The sequence below is a fragment of the Carya illinoinensis genome, chromosome 9, assembly GCF_018687715.1.
Source record: "Carya illinoinensis cultivar Pawnee chromosome 9, C.illinoinensisPawnee_v1, whole genome shotgun sequence".
NCBI lineage: Eukaryota > Viridiplantae > Streptophyta > Magnoliopsida > Fagales > Juglandaceae > Carya > Carya illinoinensis.
The window spans coordinates 32,309,337-32,316,077 of record NC_056760.1 but is presented as its reverse complement, the minus strand read 5'-3'; the positions used below and the strand labels follow the sequence as shown (position 1 = coordinate 32,316,077).

General features: G+C 35.2%; 1 non-coding gene across 1 annotated transcript; it reads left to right on the top strand.

Moving 5' to 3' along the window:
- The first annotated feature begins 5,000 nt into the window (after positions 1-5,000).
- On the top strand, positions 5,001-5,104 carry LOC122277890. Its single transcript, XR_006229199.1, has one exon. It is a non-coding gene; the product is annotated as a small nucleolar RNA R71 (small nucleolar RNA).
- Positions 5,105-6,741: the final 1,637 nt, after the last annotated feature.

Genomic DNA, 6,741 nt, shown 5'->3' with positions numbered 1-6,741 from the left:
AGCAATTGAATGTTCGATAATATATGCTATACAGGCATGAATTGGAGCAAGATAAACACTGTAGAACATATATTGAGACGAAAATAATTAAACAGAGAGGAAAGAATTCACCTGAGATACTCGAGTGTACGCAAGGAGTAAATTTCTGTCAAAGTTAAAAGACACAAAAAGTAAAAGAAAGAAAAACAAAACAAAACAAATATGGTATATACAATGAGGAATCAGAAATTAATTCTAATAAGCAGGATCCTCCAGAGTAGTGGACTCAACCTCTGGAGTAAAATCATCCAAAAATGGTTTCAACCTTTGTCCATTAACTTTAAAAACATTACCATTTTCTGGATTTTCTATCTCAATGGCCCCAAAAGGATAAACAGTTTTTACAATAAAGGGGCCATTCCATCGGGATCGAAACTTGCCAGGAAATAAATGGAGCCTTGAATTATACAACAAAACTTTTTATGAAGGATCAAAAGATTTTCGAAAAATATTTTTGTCATGAAAAATTTTCATTCTCTCCTTGGCAATGCGAGAGTTTTCGTAAGCTTCATTCCTGATTTCTTCCAACTCATTAAGCTGAAACTTACGAAGAGAGCAAGCTTTATCCATATCAAAATTAAATTGCTTGATTGCCCAATAAGCTTTGTGTTCCAATTCCACAGGTAAGTGACATGCCTTTCCAAAAATGAGTCGATATGGGGACATACCAATCGGGGTTTTAAAAGCAGTACGGTATGCCCAAAGTGCGTTGATTAGTCATAAAGACCAATCTTTGCGACTTGGGTTAACCGTCGTTTCTAAAAAAAATTTGATCTCCCGATTAGATACCTCAACTTGGCCACTTGTTTGTGGATGATAAGGGGTAGCAACCTTATGAGTAATACCATATTTTTGCATTAAGGCCTCGAAAGGCTTGTTACAAAAATGTTTACCCCCATCACTGATAATGGCTCGAGGTGTTCCAAACCTTGATAAAATATTTTCTTTCAAAAATTTCAGTACCACTTTGTGATCATTGTTTTTGCATGGAATAGCCTCAATCCATTTGGACACATAATCCACAGCTAACAAAATGTAGAGATTGCCAAAAGAAACTGGGAAGGGTCCCATGAAGTCGATGCCTCAACAATCAAATATTTCAACAACCAAAATTGGATTTAATGGCATCATACTCCGACGGGTAATACTTCCCAACTTTTGACAACGCTCACAAGTTTTACAAAATTCATGGGTGTCCTTGAAAATGGTAGGCCAATAGAAACCACATTGCAAAATTTTAAAAGCAGTTTTCTTTCCAGAAAAATGGCCACCACATGCCCCAGAGTGACAAAAAGATATCACACTTTGAAATTCATTATTGGGAACACATCGTCTAATTATCTTATCTGGGCAATATTTGAACAGATATGGATCATCCCAAAAGAATTTTCTTACCTCCACAAAAAATTTCCTCTTATCTTGTTGAGTCCAAATGTGAGGAATTTCACCTGTAGCAAGAAAATTAGCAATGTCAGCGTACCATGGCACTTGAGATATACCTCAAAGTTGCTCATCTGGAAATGTGTCTTTAATAGGAACTGTCTCTATGGAATCTGAAAGAACAAGTCTAAACAGATGATAAGCAACAACATTCTCAACTCCTTTTTTATCTTTGATTATCAAATCAAATTCTTGTAGCAAAAGGATCCATCTAAGCAACCTGGACTTTGCATCTTTTTTCGCTAAAAGGTACTTTAACGCAGCATGATCAGTAAAGATGACAATTTGAGATCCAATCAAATAAGAGTGAAATTTGTCAAGTGCAAAAATTACTGCAAGTAGCTCTTTTTCAATTGTTGAATAATTCATTTGAGTACTGTTTAAAGTTCTACTTGCATAATAAATAACACAAGGCTTTTTGTCCTTACGTTGGCCCAACACAGCTCCAACAGCATAATCACTAGCATCACACATAATCTCAAATGGTAAATTCCAATCAGGTGATCGCATAATTGGGGCTGAAATCAACATACCTTTTAGCTTTGTAAAAGCTAACTCACAATCATCAGTCCACACAAAAAAATTTTCCTTTGACAATAAATTGCACAAAGGTCTAGAAATTGTGCTGAAGCCTTTGATGAACCTCCTGTAAAAACCTACATGATAGGGAAAAGATCTGATATCCTTGATGTTCTTTGGGATGGGCATTTTAGAAATTAATTCAATTTTGGCCTTGTCCACTTCAAAACCTTGAGAAGAAACAATATGACCAAGAACAATCCCTTGAGTGACCATAAAATGACACTTCTCCCAGTTTAAAATCAAATTCTTTTCTTTGCATCTAATTAGCACTCTTTCCAAATGAGTCAAACATTCATCAAATGAATCACCAAAAATAGAAAAATCATCCATGAATATTTCAACGAAACGCTCTACCATGTCACTGAATATGCTAATCATGCATCGTTAAAATGTAGCAGGAGCATTACAGAGTCCGAATGGCATCCTTCGATATGCAAAGGTACCAAATAGACATGTAAAAGTGGTCTTTTCTTGATCTTCAGGAGCAATCTCAATTTGGTTATATCCAGAATAACCCCATCTAGGAAGCAATAGAATTTATGGCCCGCTACACGTTCAATGATTTGATCCATGAATGGTAGGGGAAAATGATCCTTTCTGGTGACAGAATTCAATTTTCTGTAGTCAATGCACATACGCCAACCAGTAGTAACTCTAGTTGGGATCAATTCATTATCAGCATTCTTAACTACAGTCACACCAGATTTCTTGGGTACTACCTGCGTGGGACTAACCCATTTGCTGTCAGAAATAGGATAAATGATCCCTACATCCAGAAGTTTTAACACCTCTGCTCTGACAACCTCTTTCATGTTGGGGTTTAGTCTACGCTGCATTTCTCTAGAGGGTTTAGAATTGTCCTCTAGATAAATCCTGTGGGTACAAATCAAAGGACTGATACCTTTGATATCAACTATGGTCCATCCTATTGCCTCTTTGTATTCAATGAGAACACCAATCAATTTGCTCTGCTGAATTTCATCCAGTTTTAATGAAATGACCACTGGTAATGTCTCTGCTTGGCCTAAAAATGCATATTTGAGATCAGCAGGTAGAGGTTTCAAGTCAAGTTTTGGTGTTTTCACACTTAAAGGGAAAGACACGACATCATGAGGTGGTAATTCCTCAAAACATGTTCTCCACTTATCAGTGTCCATTATAGGAGTAGATTCTAGCAAAAAATTCATAGATGCAAGCACAGACTCATCACCAAAATTTATACCATGAACCAAACAAGTCTCAAGAGGGTCAGAAAAACTTGACAAATCAAATTTATTTTGAACAAGAGTTTGGATCAAATTTACTTCATGCACATCATCATCATCACCAGGTTGTTTACAAATATTGAAAATATTCAACTCCAAAGTCATGTTGCCAAAAGAAATTATCATCACACCACTCCTACAATTTATTAAAGCATTTGAGGTCGCAAGGAACGGCCTACCCAAAATTATAGGAATTTGAGTGCAAATATCAAAGACAGGTTCTATGTCCAAAACAATGAAATCCACTGGGAAATAAAATTTGCCTACTTGAACTAGCACATCCTCAACTATCCCTCTCGGCATTTTAATTGAACGGTCAGCAAGTTGGAGTGTTACCTTGGTGGGTTTAAGCTCACCAAGACCCAACTACTCATATACCGAGTAGGATAGGAGGTTAACACTAGCTCCAAGGTCAAGTAAAGCTTTTTCAATTTTAAAATTTCCAATCACACAGTAAATTGTTGGACAACCCGGGTCTTTATACTTCGGTGGAGAATTATTCTGGAGGATGGCGCTTACCTGCTCAGTGAGAAAAGCCTTCTTCTGCACCTTCATCGTACGCTTCACTGTGCACAAATCTTTCAAAAATTTAGCATACGATGGAATTTGCTTAATTGCATCTAACAAAGGAATGTTGATTTTTACTTGTTTGAAAATTTCAAAAATATCAGCATTTTGAACCAACTTGTGAGAATCTTGCAATCTTTGAGGAAATGGGGCAGGTATTGGGGCTTTCACAGGCATATATAATTCAACCTTCTCAAGTTCACCATCACTCTTGGAATTTAAAGAGTTGTTGGTCCATCAACTTTCGTTGTTGAAATACTCTTATCAATTATTTTTCCACTGCGTAGAGTGGTGATGGACTTGGCATGTTCAAATTTTGAATCAGAAGGATTTGAATTTCTTACCTCAAATTTAGCTTTGGGATTCGGCTGAGGTTGAGCAGGAAACTTAACCTTTTCTTGAGCATGCAATGCAGAGGTCAAGTTGCTAATAGAACTTCTCATCTCAGTAATGGCCTGCATTGTCTGAGTATTGATATTTGCTTGTCCCTGCATAAAAGTCTGTAATGTCTCCTCAAGGGTTTTCTTATGTGGAGGCACATAAGGAGTAGAAGAAGATGGCCCTTGAGGATTTTGATTTAAATTGGACTCATTCCTCCAACTAAAATTGGGGTGATTTCTCCATCCAGGATTATATGTTTCCGAATAAGGGGAAGAAAATGGTCTCCTATAGAAATTCATGACATTTGCTTGTTCATGCAACACCTCTTTAAAAGCAGGGATTGTTGGACAATCCTGAGTTAGGTGTCCACTAATCTCACAAATGCCACAATTTTCTTCTTTTTCAATGGCCTTAGCTGAATTTACCTTCTTAAGTTCCATGGCTTCGACTTTTCTTGTCAGACTTGCTATCCTAGCATTCACATCATCATTTCCTTTAAGAACATACATACCTTCTTGAGACATGGCACTGAGTTTGGGCTCATTTGACCAATCAGAACGATCTGTGTTATCCCAAGATTGGGCATTTTCAGCTAACTGGTCAAAATAGTCCCAAGTGTCATCAGGATCTTTATTTAAAAAATCACCGTTACACATCATTTCTACAAACTGACGCATTTGAGATGTTAAACCTTCATAGAAAAAACTAATGGTGCGCCAAGTCTCATAGCCATGATGTGGGCAAGTTAGCAACAATTCTTTAAAACATTCCCAACACTGAAAAAATGTTTCATTTTCCTTTTGAGAAAAATTCATAATATTTCTGCGAAGAGTGTTGGTCCTATGAGTGGGAAAAAACTTTTTCAGAAATTCTCTTTGCATTTCTTGCCATGTGCCAATAGATCTTGGTCTCAAGGAGTTCAACCAATTTTTAGCTTTTTCTTTCAAAGAGAATGGAAACAACTTTAATCTAACAACATCATCATTGATAGTTTGGTTTTGTAAAGTTGCACAAACTTCTTCAAATTCTTTTAGATGCAAATAAGGACTTTCTGAATCTAAGCCATGAAACTTGGGAAGTAATTAGATTACTCCCGGTTTTAAATCAAAATTTCCCATATTCGTAGGAAAAATCATGTAAGATGGAGTACTTGTCTTTGTAGGCTGCAAATATTCGAGCAAAGTTCTCATTGGCGGATTATTTTGTGCCTCTTCATTTTCTTGTTCATCATGAATACTATGATTGTCAGTCATGGTATTAGAATGAGAATTTTTAGAATCACCTGACAAAGTATCAACCAATTCTTTTAAAACAATTTCCTCTTTTCTCAATCTACCCGTTTGATCACGTTGCCACGAGATCATTCATCATAGAGGATTGAGCACATTCAAAAAGTAAAAACAAAATGCAAAACAAACAAGAGAGTAAAAGAAAAAATTTTGGAACGAGATTACCAAATGGTATGAATATGGAAGCAATGTTACATGCTTTGTTTTCCGTAAAAAATCGTACCTGCAAAAAGAATATGAAAAACAATTAGCAAAAGGTTACTAAATTTTTTTTTTAAAAAAAAAATTATCACACGTTCCAATCCCCAGCAACGGCGCCAAAAACTTCTTACATCTAAACTTTGACTCAAATTAATGAACCAAAAATTTAGTGCAGTTTTACCTGCAAGTATACAGGTGTTGTAGTATCTTACAGGATCGAATCCACAGGGATTGACTTTTGTGATAAAGAAAATACATTGAGATGATGAAACGAAATTACTAAAACAAACGTACAATCGAATATAAAGATGAAGATTGTAAAATAACTGAATCAAACTAAAATGATAAACTGAATTGATATGGAGAAAGACTAAGGTTTCGAGGATCTGTTTAATAATTTATGATATTGTTTCCGATCGATTTACTTCAATTAAACTAAAATAATGATTCCGTTTAATTGGAAGATTTAGCATTTAAGATCAAGAAAAAAAATGTCGCTTATGATTGAGCGTGAACGATTGATGATTAAAACATTTACAAATCTATTTGAATACCACAGGGATTCCTCAAGCATTCACTGTATTTGAAAATCACAATGAATCAAGATGAGTATATAGATAATCAAAATATCCAATAATACAATCCTTCAATCGATCAAGCTTGCAGAATAAATTTTACGTAGATTCGAAAACAATATTTAAATCATTAAACTCCACCTCTAACCTTAGTATGAAAATTTAACCAAACATATTTATTACAATGAGCCACAGAAATAACTAATCTGAAAACAACTAAGAAAATGTCAAGAAAATAAAATCTGCTGAATGAATAAATCACAAGATTTGAAATGAAAGTAAAAACTGCAAAATAAAAATCAAATCCGAAAAGTAATAGTCTATTAATGATTAAAACCGTAAAACTGAAAACTAAAACAGATAAATCTAAAATAGAAGAAAACTGCTTCACGTTGACTCCAA